This window comes from Protomyctophum bolini (genome assembly GCF_963924005.1).
Source record: "Protomyctophum bolini genome assembly, chromosome: 4".
Taxonomy (NCBI): Eukaryota; Metazoa; Chordata; class Actinopteri; order Myctophiformes; family Myctophidae; genus Protomyctophum; species Protomyctophum bolini.
The window spans coordinates 12079167-12095743 of record NC_137865.1 but is presented as its reverse complement, the minus strand read 5'-3'; positions in this window follow the sequence as shown (position 1 = coordinate 12095743).

Genomic DNA, 16577 nt, shown 5'->3' with positions numbered 1-16577 from the left:
CCATCGTTTTTTGAATTTTTGAAAAAAATGTTATCCTCATTTTTCATCATTTTTGAACATGGGCTATAGCCCCTACCGTACGGCATACTATAGCACGCCGTTTTTCATCATTTTTGAGGATTTGAAGAAAATTCAAAATTTCAAAAAACATGGGTTATAGCCCATCGTTTTTTGAATTTTTGAAAAAAATGTTATCCTCATTTTTCATCATTTTTGAACATGGGCTATAGCTCCTACCGTACGGCATACTATAGCACGCCGTTTTTCATCATTTTTGAGGATTTGAAGAAAATTCAAAATTTCAAAAAACATGGGTTATAGCCCATCGTTTTTAGATTTTTTGAAAAAAATGTTATCCTCATTTTTCATCATTTTTGAACATGGGCTATAGCCCCTACCGTACGGCATACTATAGCACGCCGTTTTTCATCATTTTTGAGGATTTTAAGAAAATTCAAAATTTCAAAAAACATGGGTTATAGCCCATCGTTTTTTGATTTTTTGAAAAAAATGTTATCCTCATTTTTTATCATTTTTGAACATGGGCTATAGCCCCTACCGTACGGCATACTATAGCACGCCGTTTTTCATCATTTTTGAGGATTTGAAGAAAATTCAAAATTTCAAAAAACATGGGTTATACTTATAGCCCATCGTTTTTTGAATTTTTGAAAAAAATGTTATCCTCATTTTTCATCATTTTTGAACATGGGCTATAGCTCCTACCGTACGGCATACTATAGCACGCCGTTTTTCATCATTTTTGAGGATTTGAAGAAAATTCAAAATTTCAAAAAACATGGGTTATAGCCCATTGTTTTTTGAATTTTTGAAAAAAATGTTATCCTCATTTTTCATCATTTTTTAACATGGGCTATAGCCCCTACCGTACGGCATACTATAGCACGCCGTTTTTCATCATTTTTGAGGATTTGAAGAAAATTCAAAATTTCAAAAAACATGGGTTATAGCCCATCGTTTTTTGAATTTTTGAAAAAAATGTTATCCTCATTTTTCATCATTTTTGAACATGGGCTATAGCCCCTACCGTACGGCATACTATAGCACGCCGTTTTTCATCATTTTTGAGGATTTGAAGAAAATTCAAAATTTAAAAAAACATGGGTTATAGCCCATCGTTTTTTGAATTTTTGAAAAAAATGTTATCCTCATTTTTCATCATTTTTGAACATGGGCTATAGCCCCTACCGTACGGCATACTATAGCACGCCGTTTTTCATCATTTTTGAGGATTTGAAGAAAATTCAAAATTTCAAAAAACATGGGTTATAGCCCATCGTTTTTTGAATTTTTGAAAAAAATGTTATCCTCATTTTTCATCATTTTTGAACATGGGCTATAGCCCCTACCGTACGGCATACTATAGCACGCCGTTTTTCATCATTTTTGAGGATTTGAAGAAAATTCAAAATTTCAAAAAACATGGGTTATAGCCCATCGTTTTTAGAATTTTTGAAAAAAATGTTATCCTCATTTTTCATCATTTTTGAACATGGGCTATAGCCCCTACCGTACGGCATACTATAGCACGCCGTTTTTCATCATTTTTGAGGATTTGAAGAAAATTCAAAATTTCAAAAAACATGGGTTATAGCCCATTGTTTTTTGAATTTTTGAAAAAAATGTTATCCTCATTTTTCATCATTTTTGAACATGGGCTATAGCCCCTACCGTACGGCATACTATAGCACGCCGTTTTTCATCATTTTTGAGGATTTGAAGAAAATTCAAAATTTCAAAAAACATGGGTTATAGCCCATCGTTTTTTGAATTTTTGAAAAAAATGTTATCCTCATTTTTCATCATTTTTGAACATGGGCTATAGCCCCTACCGTACGGCATACTATAGCACGCCGTTTTTCATCATTTTTGAGGATTTGAAGAAAATTCAAAATTTCAAAAAACATGGGTTATAGCCCATCGTTTTTTGAATTTTTGAAAAAAATGTTATCCTCATTTTTCATCATTTTTTAACATGGGCTATAGCCCCTACCGTACGGCATACCATAGCACGCCGTTTTTCATCATGTTTGAGGATTTGAAGAAAATTCAAAATTTCAAAAAACATGGGTTATAGCCCATCGTTTTTTAAATTTTTGAAAAAAATGTTATCCTCATTTTTCATCATTTTTTAACATGGGCTATAGCTCCTACCGTAGGGCATACTATAGCACGCCGTTTTTCATCATTTTTGAGGATTTGAAGAAAATTCAAAATTTCAAAAAACATGGGTTATAGCCCATCGTTTTTTGAATTTTTGAAAAAAATGTTATCCTCATTTTTTATCATTTTTGAACATGGGCTATAGCCCCTACCGTACGGCATACTATAGCACGCCGTTTTTCATCATGTTTGAGGATTTGAAGAAAATTCAAAATTTCAAAAAACATGGGTTATAGCCCATCGTTTTTTGAATTTTTGAAAAAAATGTTATCCTCATTTTTCATCATTTTTTAACATGGGCTATAGCTCCTACCGTACGGCATACTATAGCACGCCGTTTTTCATCATTTTTGAGGATTTGAAGAAAATTCAAAATTTCAAAAAACATGGGTTATAGCCCATCGTTTTTTGAATTTTTGAAAAAAATGTTATCCTCATTTTTTATCATTTTTGAACATGGGCTATAGCCCCTACCGTACGGCATACTATAGCACGCCGTTTTTCATCATTTTTGAGGATTTGAAGAAAATTCAAAATTTCAAAAAACATGGGTTATAGCCCATCGTTTTTTGAATTTTTGAAAAAAATGTTATCCTCATTTTTCATCATTTTTGAACATGGGCTATAGCCCCTACCGTACGGCATACTATAGCACGCCGTTTTTCATCATTTTTGAGGATTTGAAGAAAATTCAAAATTTCAAAAAACATGGGTTATAGCCCATCGTTTTTTGAATTTTTGAAAAAAATGTTATCCTCATTTTTCATCATTTTTGAACATGGGCTATAGCCCCTACCGTACGGCATACTATAGCACGCCGTTTTTCATCATTTTTGAGGATTTGAAGAAAATTCAAAATTTCAAAAAACATGGGTTATAGCCCATCGTTTTTTGAATTTTTGAAAAAAATGTTATCCTCATTTTTCATCATTTTTGAACATGGGCTATAGCTCCTACCGTACGGCATACTATAGCACGCCGTTTTTCATCATTTTTGAGGATTTGAAGAAAATTCAAAATTTCAAAAAACATGGGTTATAGCCCATCGTTTTTAGATTTTTTGAAAAAAATGTTATCCTCATTTTTCATCATTTTTGAACATGGGCTATAGCCCCTACCGTACGGCATACTATAGCACGCCGTTTTTCATCATTTTTGAGGATTTTAAGAAAATTCAAAATTTCAAAAAACATGGGTTATAGCCCATCGTTTTTTGAATTTTTGAAAAAAATGTTATCCTCATTTTTCATCATTTTTGAACATGGGCTATAGCCCCTACCGTACGGCATACTATAGCACGCCGTTTTTCATCATTTTTGAGGATTTGAAGAAAATTCAAAATTTCAAAAAACATGGGTTATAGCCCATCGTTTTTTGAATTTTTGAAAAAAATGTTATCCTCATTTTTCATCATTTTTGAACATGGGCTATAGCTCCTACCGTACGGCATACTATAGCACGCCGTTTTTCATCATTTTTGAGGATTTGAAGAAAATTCAAAATTTCAAAAAACATGGGTTATAGCCCATTGTTTTTTGAATTTTTGAAAAAAATGTTATCCTCATTTTTCATCATTTTTGAACATGGGCTATAGCCCCTACCGTACGGCATACTATAGCACGCCGTTTTTCATCATTTTTGAGGATTTGAAGAAAATTCAAAATTTCAAAAAACATGGGTTATAGCCCATTGTTTTTTGAATTTTTGAAAAAAATGTTATCCTCATTTTTCATCATTTTTGAACATGGGCTATAGCCCCTACCGTACAGGCATACTATAGCACGCCGTTTTTCATCATTTTTGAGGATTTGAAGAAAATTCAAAATTTCAAAAAACATGGGTTATAGCCCATCGTTTTTTGAATTTTTGAAAAAAATGTTATCCTCATTTTTCATCATTTTTGAACATGGGCTATAGCTCCTACCGTACGGCATACTATAGCACGCCGTTTTTCATCATTTTTGAGGATTTGAAGAAAATTCAAAATTTCAAAAAACATGGGTTATAGCCCATCGTTTTTAGATTTTTTGAAAAAAATGTTATCCTCATTTTTCATCATTTTTGAACATGGGCTATAGCCCCTACCGTACAGGCATACTATAGCACGCCGTTTTTCATCATTTTTGAGGATTTTAAGAAAATTCAAAATTTCAAAAAACATGGGTTATAGCCCATCGTTTTTTGAATTTTTGAAAAAAATGTTATCCTCATTTTTCATCATTTTTGAACATGGGCTATAGCCCCTACCGTACGGCATACTATAGCACGCCGTTTTTCATCATTTTTGAGGATTTGAAGAAAATTCAAAATTTCAAAAAACATGGGTTATACTTATAGCCCATCGTTTTTTGAATTTTTGAAAAAAATGTTATCCTCATTTTTCATCATTTTTGAACATGGGCTATAGCTCCTACCGTACGGCATACTATAGCACGCCGTTTTTCATCATTTTTGAGGATTTGAAGAAAATTCAAAATTTCAAAAAACATGGGTTATAGCCCATTGTTTTTTGAATTTTTGAAAAAAATGTTATCCTCATTTTTCATCATTTTTTAACATGGGCTATAGCCCCTACCGTACGGCATACTATAGCACGCCGTTTTTCATCATTTTTGAGGATTTGAAGAAAATTCAAAATTTCAAAAAACATGGGTTATAGCCCATCGTTTTTTGAATTTTTGAAAAAAATGTTATCCTCATTTTTCATCATTTTTGAACATGGGCTATAGCCCCTACCGTACGGCATACTATAGCACGCCGTTTTTCATCATTTTTGAGGATTTGAAGAAAATTCAAAATTTAAAAAAACATGGGTTATAGCCCATCGTTTTTTGAATTTTTGAAAAAAATGTTATCCTCATTTTTCATCATTTTTGAACATGGGCTATAGCCCCTACCGTACGGCATACTATAGCACGCCGTTTTTCATCATTTTTAAGGATTTGAAGAAAATTCAAAATTTCAAAAAACATGGGTTATAGCCCATCGTTTTTTGAATTTTTGAAAAAAATGTTATCCTCATTTTTCATCATTTTTGAACATGGGCTATAGCCCCTACCGTACGGCATACTATAGCACGCCGTTTTTCATCATTTTTGAGGATTTGAAGAAAATTCAAAATTTCAAAAAACATGGGTTATAGCCCATCGTTTTTAGAATTTTTGAAAAAAATGTTATCCTCATTTTTCATCATTTTTGAACATGGGCTATAGCCCCTACCGTACGGCATACTATAGCACGCCGTTTTTCATCATTTTTGAGGATTTGAAGAAAATTCAAAATTTCAAAAAACATGGGTTATAGCCCATTGTTTTTTGAATTTTTGAAAAAAATGTTATCCTCATTTTTCATCATTTTTGAACATGGGCTATAGCCCCTACCGTACGGCATACTATAGCACGCCGTTTTTCATCATTTTTGAGGATTTGAAGAAAATTCAAAATTTCAAAAAACATGGGTTATAGCCCATCGTTTTTTGAATTTTTGAAAAAAATGTTATCCTCATTTTTCATCATTTTTGAACATGGGCTATAGCCCCTACCGTACGGCATACTATAGCACGCCGTTTTTCATCATTTTTGAGGATTTGAAGAAAATTCAAAATTTCAAAAAACATGGGTTATAGCCCATCGTTTTTAGAATTTTTGAAAAAAATGTTATCCTCATTTTTCATCATTTTTTAACATGGGCTATAGCCCCTACCGTACGGCATACTATAGCACGCCGTTTTTCATCATGTTTGAGGATTTGAAGAAAATTCAAAATTTCAAAAAACATGGGTTATAGCCCATCGTTTTTTAAATTTTTGAAAAAAATGTTATCCTCATTTTTCATCATTTTTTAACATGGGCTATAGCTCCTACCGTACGGCATACTATAGCACGCCGTTTTTCATCATTTTTGAGGATTTGAAGAAAATTCAAAATTTCAAAAAACATGGGTTATAGCCCATCGTTTTTTGAATTTTTGAAAAAAATGTTATCCTCATTTTTTATCATTTTTGAACATGGGCTTTAGCCCCTACCGTACGGCATACTATAGCACGCCGTTTTTCATCATGTTTGAGGATTTGAAGAAAATTCAAAATTTCAAAAAACATGGGTTATAGCCCATCGTTTTTTAAATTTTTGAAAAAAATGTTATCCTCATTTTTCATCATTTTTTAACATGGGCTATAGCTCCTACCGTACGGCATACTATAGCACGCCGTTTTTCATCATTTTTGAGGATTTGAAGAAAATTCAAAATTTCAAAAAACATGGGTTATAGCCCATCGTTTTTTGAATTTTTGAAAAAAATGTTATCCTCATTTTTTATCATTTTTGAACATGGGCTATAGCCCCTACCGTACGGCATACTATAGCACGCCGTTTTTCATCATGTTTGAGGATTTGAAGAAAATTCAAAATTTCAAAAAACATGGGTTATAGCCCATCGTTTTTTGAATTTTTGAAAAAAATGTTATCCTCATTTTTCATCATTTTTTAACATGGGCTATAGCTCCTACCGTACGGCATACTATAGCACGCCGTTTTTCATCATTTTTGAGGATTTGAAGAAAATTCAAAATTTCAAAAAACATGGGTTATAGCCCATCGTTTTTTGAATTTTTGAAAAAAATGTTATCCTCATTTTTTATCATTTTTGAACATGGGCTATAGCCCCTACCGTACGGCATACTATAGCACGCCGTTTTTCATCATTTTTGAGGATTTGAAGAAAATTCAAAATTTCAAAAAACATGGGTTATAGCCCATCGTTTTTTGAATTTTTGAAAAAAATGTTATCCTCATTTTTCATCATTTTTGAACATGGGCTATAGCCCCTACCGTACGGCATACTATAGCACGCCGTTTTTCATCATTTTTGAGGATTTGAAGAAAATTCAAAATTTCAAAAAACATGGGTTATAGCCCATCGTTTTTTGAATTTTTGAAAAAAATGTTATCCTCATTTTTCATCATTTTTGAACATGGGCTATAGCCCCTACCGTACGGCATACTATAGCACGCCGTTTTTCATCATTTTTGAGGATTTGAAGAAAATTCAAAATTTCAAAAAACATGGGTTATAGCCCATCGTTTTTTGAATTTTTGAAAAAAATGTTATCCTCATTTTTCATCATTTTTGAACATGGGCTATAGCTCCTACCGTACGGCATACTATAGCACGCCGTTTTTCATCATTTTTGAGGATTTGAAGAAAATTCAAAATTTCAAAAAACATGGGTTATAGCCCATCGTTTTTAGATTTTTTGAAAAAAATGTTATCCTCATTTTTCATCATTTTTGAACATGGGCTATAGCCCCTACCGTACGGCATACTATAGCACGCCGTTTTTCATCATTTTTGAGGATTTTAAGAAAATTCAAAATTTCAAAAAACATGGGTTATAGCCCATCGTTTTTTGAATTTTTGAAAAAAATGTTATCCTCATTTTTCATCATTTTTGAACATGGGCTATAGCCCCTACCGTACGGCATACTATAGCACGCCGTTTTTCATCATTTTTGAGGATTTGAAGAAAATTCAAAATTTCAAAAAACATGGGTTATAGCCCATCGTTTTTTGAATTTTTGAAAAAAATGTTATCCTCATTTTTCATCATTTTTGAACATGGGCTATAGCTCCTACCGTACGGCATACTATAGCACGCCGTTTTTCATCATTTTTGAGGATTTGAAGAAAATTCAAAATTTCAAAAAACATGGGTTATAGCCCATTGTTTTTTGAATTTTTGAAAAAAATGTTATCCTCATTTTTCATCATTTTTTAACATGGGCTATAGCCCCTACCGTACGGCATACTATAGCACGCCGTTTTTCATCATTTTTGAGGATTTGAAGAAAATTCAAAATTTCAAAAAACATGGGTTATAGCCCATCGTTTTTTGAATTTTTGAAAAAAATGTTATCCTCATTTTTCATCATTTTTGAACATGGGCTATAGCCCCTACCGTACGGCATACTATAGCACGCCGTTTTTCATCATTTTTGAGGATTTGAAGAAAATTCAAAATTTCAAAAAACATGGGTTATAGCCCATCGTTTTTTGAATTTTTGAAAAAAATGTTATCCTCATTTTTCATCATTTTTGAACATGGGCTATAGCCCCTACCGTACGGCATACTATAGCACGCCGTTTTTCATCATTTTTGAGGATTTGAAGAAAATTCAAAATTTCAAAAAACATGGGTTATAGCCCATCGTTTTTAGAATTTTTGAAAAAAATGTTATCCTCATTTTTCATCATTTTTGAACATGGGCTATAGCCCCTACCGTACGGCATACTATAGCACGCCGTTTTTCATCATTTTTGAGGATTTGAAGAAAATTCAAAATTTCAAAAAACATGGGTTATAGCCCATTGTTTTTTGAATTTTTGAAAAAAATGTTATCCTCATTTTTCATCATTTTTGAACATGGGCTATAGCTCCTACCGTACGGCATACTATAGCACGCCGTTTTTCATCATTTTTGAGGATTTGAAGAAAATTCAAAATTTCAAAAAACATGGGTTATAGCCCATCGTTTTTAGATTTTTTGAAAAAAATGTTATCCTCATTTTTCATCATTTTTGAACATGGGCTATAGCCCCTACCGTACGGCATACTATAGCACGCCGTTTTTCATCATTTTTGAGGATTTTAAGAAAATTCAAAATTTCAAAAAACATGGGTTATAGCCCATCGTTTTTTGAATTTTTGAAAAAAATGTTATCCTCATTTTTCATCATTTTTGAACATGGGCTATAGCCCCTACCGTACGGCATACTATAGCACGCCGTTTTTCATCATTTTTGAGGATTTGAAGAAAATTCAAAATTTCAAAAAACATGGGTTATAGCCCATCGTTTTTTGAATTTTTGAAAAAAATGTTATCCTCATTTTTCATCATTTTTGAACATGGGCTATAGCTCCTACCGTACGGCATACTATAGCACGCCGTTTTTCATCATTTTTGAGGATTTGAAGAAAATTCAAAATTTCAAAAAACATGGGTTATAGCCCATTGTTTTTTGAATTTTTGAAAAAAATGTTATCCTCATTTTTCATCATTTTTTAACATGGGCTATAGCCCCTACCGTACGGCATACTATAGCACGCCGTTTTTCATCATTTTTGAGGATTTGAAGAAAATTCAAAATTTCAAAAAACATGGGTTATAGCCCATCGTTTTTTGAATTTTTGAAAAAAATGTTATCCTCATTTTTCATCATTTTTGAACATGGGCTATAGCCCCTACCGTACGGCATACTATAGCACGCCGTTTTTCATCATTTTTGAGGATTTGAAGAAAATTCAAAATTTCAAAAAACATGGGTTATAGCCCATCGTTTTTTGAATTTTTGAAAAAAATGTTATCCTCATTTTTCATCATTTTTGAACATGGGCTATAGCCCCTACCGTACGGCATACTATAGCACGCCGTTTTTCATCATTTTTGAGGATTTGAAGAAAATTCAAAATTTCAAAAAACATGGGTTATAGCCCATCGTTTTTAGAATTTTTGAAAAAAATGTTATCCTCATTTTTCATCATTTTTGAACATGGGCTATAGCCCCTACCGTACGGCATACTATAGCACGCCGTTTTTCATCATTTTTGAGGATTTGAAGAAAATTCAAAATTTCAAAAAACATGGGTTATAGCCCATTGTTTTTTGAATTTTTGAAAAAAATGTTATCCTCATTTTTCATCATTTTTTAACATGGGCTATAGCCCCTACCGTACGGCATACTATAGCACGCCGTTTTTCATCATTTTTGAGGATTTGAAGAAAATTCAAAATTTCAAAAAACATGGGTTATAGCCCATCGTTTTTTGAATTTTTGAAAAAAATGTTATCCTCATTTTTCATCATTTTTGAACATGGGCTATAGCCCCTACCGTACGGCATACTATAGCACGCCGTTTTTCATCATTTTTGAGGATTTGAAGAAAATTCAAAATTTCAAAAAACATGGGTTATAGCCCATCGTTTTTTGAATTTTTGAAAAAAATGTTATCCTCATTTTTCATCATTTTTTAACATGGGCTATAGCCCCTACCGTACGGCATACTATAGCACGCCGTTTTTCATCATGTTTGAGGATTTGAAGAAAATTCAAAATTTCAAAAAACATGGGTTATAGCCCATCGTTTTTTGAATTTTTGAAAAAAATGTTATCCTCATTTTTCATCATTTTTTAACATGGGCTATAGCTCCTACCGTACGGCATACTATAGCACGCCGTTTTTCATCATTTTTGAGGATTTGAAGAAAATTCAAAATTTCAAAAAACATGGGTTATAGCCCATCGTTTTTAGATTTTTTGAAAAAAATGTTATCCTCATTTTTCATCATTTTTGAACATGGGCTATAGCCCCTACCGTACGGCATACTATAGCACGCCGTTTTTCATCATTTTTGAGGATTTGAAGAAAATTCAAAATTTCAAAAAACATGGGTTATAGCCCATCGTTTTTTGAATTTTTGAAAAAAATGTTATCCTCATTTTTCATCATTTTTGAACATGGGCTATAGCTCCTACCGTACGGCATACTATAGTACGCCGTTTTTCATCATTTTTGAGGATTTGAAGAAAATTCAAAATTTCAAAAAACATGGGTTATAGCCCATCGTTTTTAGATTTTTTGAAAAAAATGTTATCCTCATTTTTCATCATTTTTGAACATGGGCTATAGCCCCTACCGTACGGCATACTATAGCACGCCGTTTTTCATCATTTTTGAGGATTTTAAGAAAATTCAAAATTTCAAAAAACATGGGTTATAGCCCATCGTTTTTTGAATTTTTGAAAAAAATGTTATCCTCATTTTTCATCATTTTTGAACATGGGCTATAGCTCCTACCGTACGGCATACTATAGCACGCCGTTTTTCATCATTTTTGAGGATTTGAAGAAAATTCAAAATTTCAAAAAACATGGGTTATAGCCCATTGTTTTTTGAATTTTTGAAAAAAATGTTATCCTCATTTTTCATCATTTTTTAACATGGGCTATAGCCCCTACCGTACGGCATACTATAGCACGCCGTTTTTCATCATTTTTGAGGATTTGAAGAAAATTCAAAATTTCAAAAAACATGGGTTATAGCCCATCGTTTTTTGAATTTTTGAAAAAAATGTTATCCTCATTTTTCATCATTTTTGAACATGGGCTATAGCTCCTACCGTACGGCATACTATAGTACGCCGTTTTTCATCATTTTTGAGGATTTGAAGAAAATTCAAAATTTCAAAAAACATGGGTTATAGCCCATCGTTTTTAGATTTTTTGAAAAAAATGTTATCCTCATTTTTCATCATTTTTGAACATGGGCTATAGCCCCTACCGTACGGCATACTATAGCACGCCGTTTTTCATCATTTTTGAGGATTTGAAGAAAATTCAAAATTTCAAAAAACATGGGTTATAGCCCATCGTTTTTTGAATTTTTGAAAAAAATGTTATCCTCATTTTTCATCATTTTTGAACATGGGCTATAGCTCCTACCGTACGGCATACTATAGCACGCCGTTTTTCATCATTTTTGAGGATTTGAAGAAAATTCAAAATTTCAAAAAACATGGGTTATAGCCCATTGTTTTTTGAATTTTTGAAAAAAATGTTATCCTCATTTTTCATCATTTTTTAACATGGGCTATAGCCCCTACCGTACGGCATACTATAGCACGCCGTTTTTCATCATTTTTGAGGATTTGAAGAAAATTCAAAATTTCAAAAAACATGGGTTATAGCCCATCGTTTTTTGAATTTTTGAAAAAAATGTTATCCTCATTTTTCATCATTTTTGAACATGGGCTATAGCCCCTACCGTACGGCATACTATAGCACGCCGTTTTTCATCATTTTTGAGGATTTGAAGAAAATTCAAAATTTCAAAAAACATGGGTTATAGCCCATCGTTTTTTGAATTTTTGAAAAAAATGTTATCCTCATTTTTCATCATTTTTGAACATGGGCTATAGCCCCTACCGTACGGCATACTATAGCACGCCGTTTTTCATCATTTTTGAGGATTTGAAGAAAATTCAAAATTTCAAAAAACATGGGTTATAGCCCATCGTTTTTAGAATTTTTGAAAAAAATGTTATCCTCATTTTTCATCATTTTTGAACATGGGCTATAGCCCCTACCGTACGGCATACTATAGCACGCCGTTTTTCATCATTTTTGAGGATTTGAAGAAAATTCAAAATTTCAAAAAACATGGGTTATAGCCCATCGTTTTTTGAATTTTTGAAAAAAACGTTATCCTCATTTTTCATCATTTTTGAACATGGGCTATAGCCCCTACCGTACGGCATACTATAGCACGCCGTTTTTCATCATTTTTGAGGATTTGAAGAAAATTCAAAATTTCAAAAAACATGGGTTATAGCCCATCGTTTTTTGAATTTTTGAAAAAAATGTTATCCTCATTTTTCATCATTTTTTAACATGGGCTATAGCCCCTACCGTACGGCATACTATAGCACGCCGTTTTTCATCATGTTTGAGGATTTGAAGAAAATTCAAAATTTCAAAAAACATGGGTTATAGCCCATCGTTTTTTGAATTTTTGAAAAAAATGTTATCCTCATTTTTCATCATTTTTTAACATGGGCTATAGCTCCTACCGTACGGCATACTATAGCACGCCGTTTTTCATCATTTTTGAGGATTTGAAGAAAATTCAAAATTTCAAAAAACATGGGTTATAGCCCATCGTTTTTAGATTTTTTGAAAAAAATGTTATCCTCATTTTTCATCATTTTTGAACATGGGCTATAGCCCCTACCGTACGGCATACTATAGCACGCCGTTTTTCATCATTTTTGAGGATTTGAAGAAAATTCAAAATTTCAAAAAACATGGGTTATAGCCCATCGTTTTTTGAATTTTTAAAAAAAATGTTATCCTCATTTTTCATCATTTTTGAACATGGGCTATAGCCCCTACCGTATGGCATACTATAGCACGCCGTTTTTCATCATTTTTGAGGATTTGAAGAAAATTCAAAATTTCAAAAAACATGGGTTATAGCCCATCGTTTTTTGAATTTTTGAAAAAAATGTTATCCTCATTTTTCATCATTTTTGAACATGGGCTATAGCCCCTACCGTACGGCATACTATAGCACGCCGTTTTTCATCATTTTTGAGGATTTGAAGAAAATTCAAAATTTCAAAAAACATGGGTTATAGCCCATCGTTTTTTAAATTTTTGAAAAAAATGTTATCCTCATTTTTCATCATTTTTTAACATGGGCTATAGCTCCTACCGTACGGCATACTATAGCACGCCGTTTTTCATCATTTTTGAGGATTTGAAGAAAATTCAAAATTTCAAAAAACATGGGTTATAGCCCATCGTTTTTTGAATTTTTGAAAAAAATGTTATCCTCATTTTTTATCATTTTTGAACATGGGCTATAGCCCCTACCGTACGGCATACTATAGCACGCCGTTTTTCATCATGTTTGAGGATTTGAAGAAAATTCAAAATTTCAAAAAACATGGGTTATAGCCCATCGTTTTTTGAATTTTTGAAAAAAATGTTATCCTCATTTTTCATCATTTTTTAACATGGGCTATAGCTCCTACCGTACGGCATACTATAGCACGCCGTTTTTCATCATTTTTGAGGATTTGAAGAAAATTCAAAATTTCAAAAAACATGGGTTATAGCCCATCGTTTTTTGAATTTTTGAAAAAAATGTTATCCTCATTTTTTATCATTTTTGAACATGGGCTATAGCCCCTACCGTACGGCATACTATAGCACGCCGTTTTTCATCATTTTTGAGGATTTGAAGAAAATTCAAAATTTCAAAAAACATGGGTTATAGCCCATCGTTTTTTGAATTTTTGAAAAAAATGTTATCCTCATTTTTCATCATTTTTGAACATGGGCTATAGCCCCTACCGTACGGCATACTATAGCACGCCGTTTTTCATCATTTTTGAGGATTTGAAGAAAATTCAAAATTTCAAAAAACATGGGTTATAGCCCATCGTTTTTTGAATTTTTGAAAAAAATGTTATCCTCATTTTTCATCATTTTTGAACATGGGCTATAGCCCCTACCGTACGGCATACTATAGCACGCCGTTTTTCATCATTTTTGAGGATTTGAAGAAAATTCAAAATTTCAAAAAACATGGGTTATAGCCCATCGTTTTTTGAATTTTTGAAAAAAATGTTATCCTCATTTTTCATCATTTTTGAACATGGGCTATAGCTCCTACCGTACGGCATACTATAGCACGCCGTTTTTCATCATTTTTGAGGATTTGAAGAAAATTCAAAATTTCAAAAAACATGGGTTATAGCCCATCGTTTTTAGATTTTTTGAAAAAAATGTTATCCTCATTTTTCATCATTTTTGAACATGGGCTATAGCCCCTACCGTACGGCATACTATAGCACGCCGTTTTTCATCATTTTTGAGGATTTTAAGAAAATTCAAAATTTCAAAAAACATGGGTTATAGCCCATCGTTTTTTGAATTTTTGAAAAAAATGTTATCCTCATTTTTCATCATTTTTGAACATGGGCTATAGCCCCTACCGTACGGCATACTATAGCACGCCGTTTTTCATCATTTTTGAGGATTTGAAGAAAATTCAAAATTTCAAAAAACATGGGTTATAGCCCATCGTTTTTTGAATTTTTGAAAAAAATGTTATCCTCATTTTTCATCATTTTTGAACATGGGCTATAGCTCCTACCGTACGGCATACTATAGCACGCCGTTTTTCATCATTTTTGAGGATTTGAAGAAAATTCAAAATTTCAAAAAACATGGGTTATAGCCCATTGTTTTTTGAATTTTTGAAAAAAATGTTATCCTCATTTTTCATCATTTTTTAACATGGGCTATAGCCCCTACCGTACGGCATACTATAGCACGCCGTTTTTCATCATTTTTGAGGATTTGAAGAAAATTCAAAATTTCAAAAAACATGGGTTATAGCCCATCGTTTTTTGAATTTTTGAAAAAAATGTTATCCTCATTTTTCATCATTTTTGAACATGGGCTATAGCCCCTACCGTACGGCATACTATAGCACGCCGTTTTTCATCATTTTTGAGGATTTGAAGAAAATTCAAAATTTCAAAAAACATGGGTTATAGCCCATCGTTTTTTGAATTTTTGAAAAAAATGTTATCCTCATTTTTCATCATTTTTGAACATGGGCTATAGCCCCTACCGTACGGCATACTATAGCACGCCGTTTTTCATCATTTTTGAGGATTTGAAGAAAATTCAAAATTTCAAAAAACATGGGTTATAGCCCATCGTTTTTAGAATTTTTGAAAAAAATGTTATCCTCATTTTTCATCATTTTTGAACATGGGCTATAGCCCCTACCGTACGGCATACTATAGCACGCCGTTTTTCATCATTTTTGAGGATTTGAAGAAAATTCAAAATTTCAAAAAACATGGGTTATAGCCCATTGTTTTTTGAATTTTTGAAAAAAATGTTATCCTCATTTTTCATCATTTTTGAACATGGGCTATAGCTCCTACCGTACGGCATACTATAGCACGCCGTTTTTCATCATTTTTGAGGATTTGAAGAAAATTCAAAATTTCAAAAAACATGGGTTATAGCCCATCGTTTTTAGATTTTTTGAAAAAAATGTTATCCTCATTTTTCATCATTTTTGAACATGGGCTATAGCCCCTACCGTACGGCATACTATAGCACGCCGTTTTTCATCATTTTTGAGGATTTTAAGAAAATTCAAAATTTCAAAAAACATGGGTTATAGCCCATCGTTTTTTGAATTTTTGAAAAAAATGTTATCCTCATTTTTCATCATTTTTGAACATGGGCTATAGCCCCTACCGTACGGCATACTATAGCACGCCGTTTTTCATCATTTTTGAGGATTTGAAGAAAATTCAAAATTTCAAAAAACATGGGTTATAGCCCATCGTTTTTTGAATTTTTGAAAAAAATGTTATCCTCATTTTTCATCATTTTTGAACATGGGCTATAGCTCCTACCGTACGGCATACTATAGCACGCCGTTTTTCATCATTTTTGAGGATTTGAAGAAAATTCAAAATTTCAAAAAACATGGGTTATAGCCCATTGTTTTTTGAATTTTTGAAAAAAATGTTATCCTCATTTTTCATCATTTTTTAACATGGGCTATAGCCCCTACCGTACGGCATACTATAGCACGCCGTTTTTCATCATTTTTGAGGATTTGAAGAAAATTCAAAATTTCAAAAAACATGGGTTATAGCCCATCGTTTTTTGAATTTTTGAAAAAAATGTTATCCTCATTTTTCATCATTTTTGAACATGGGCTATAGCCCCTACCGTACGGCATACTATAGCACGCCGTTTTTCATCATTTTTGAGGATTTGAAGAAAATTCAAAATTT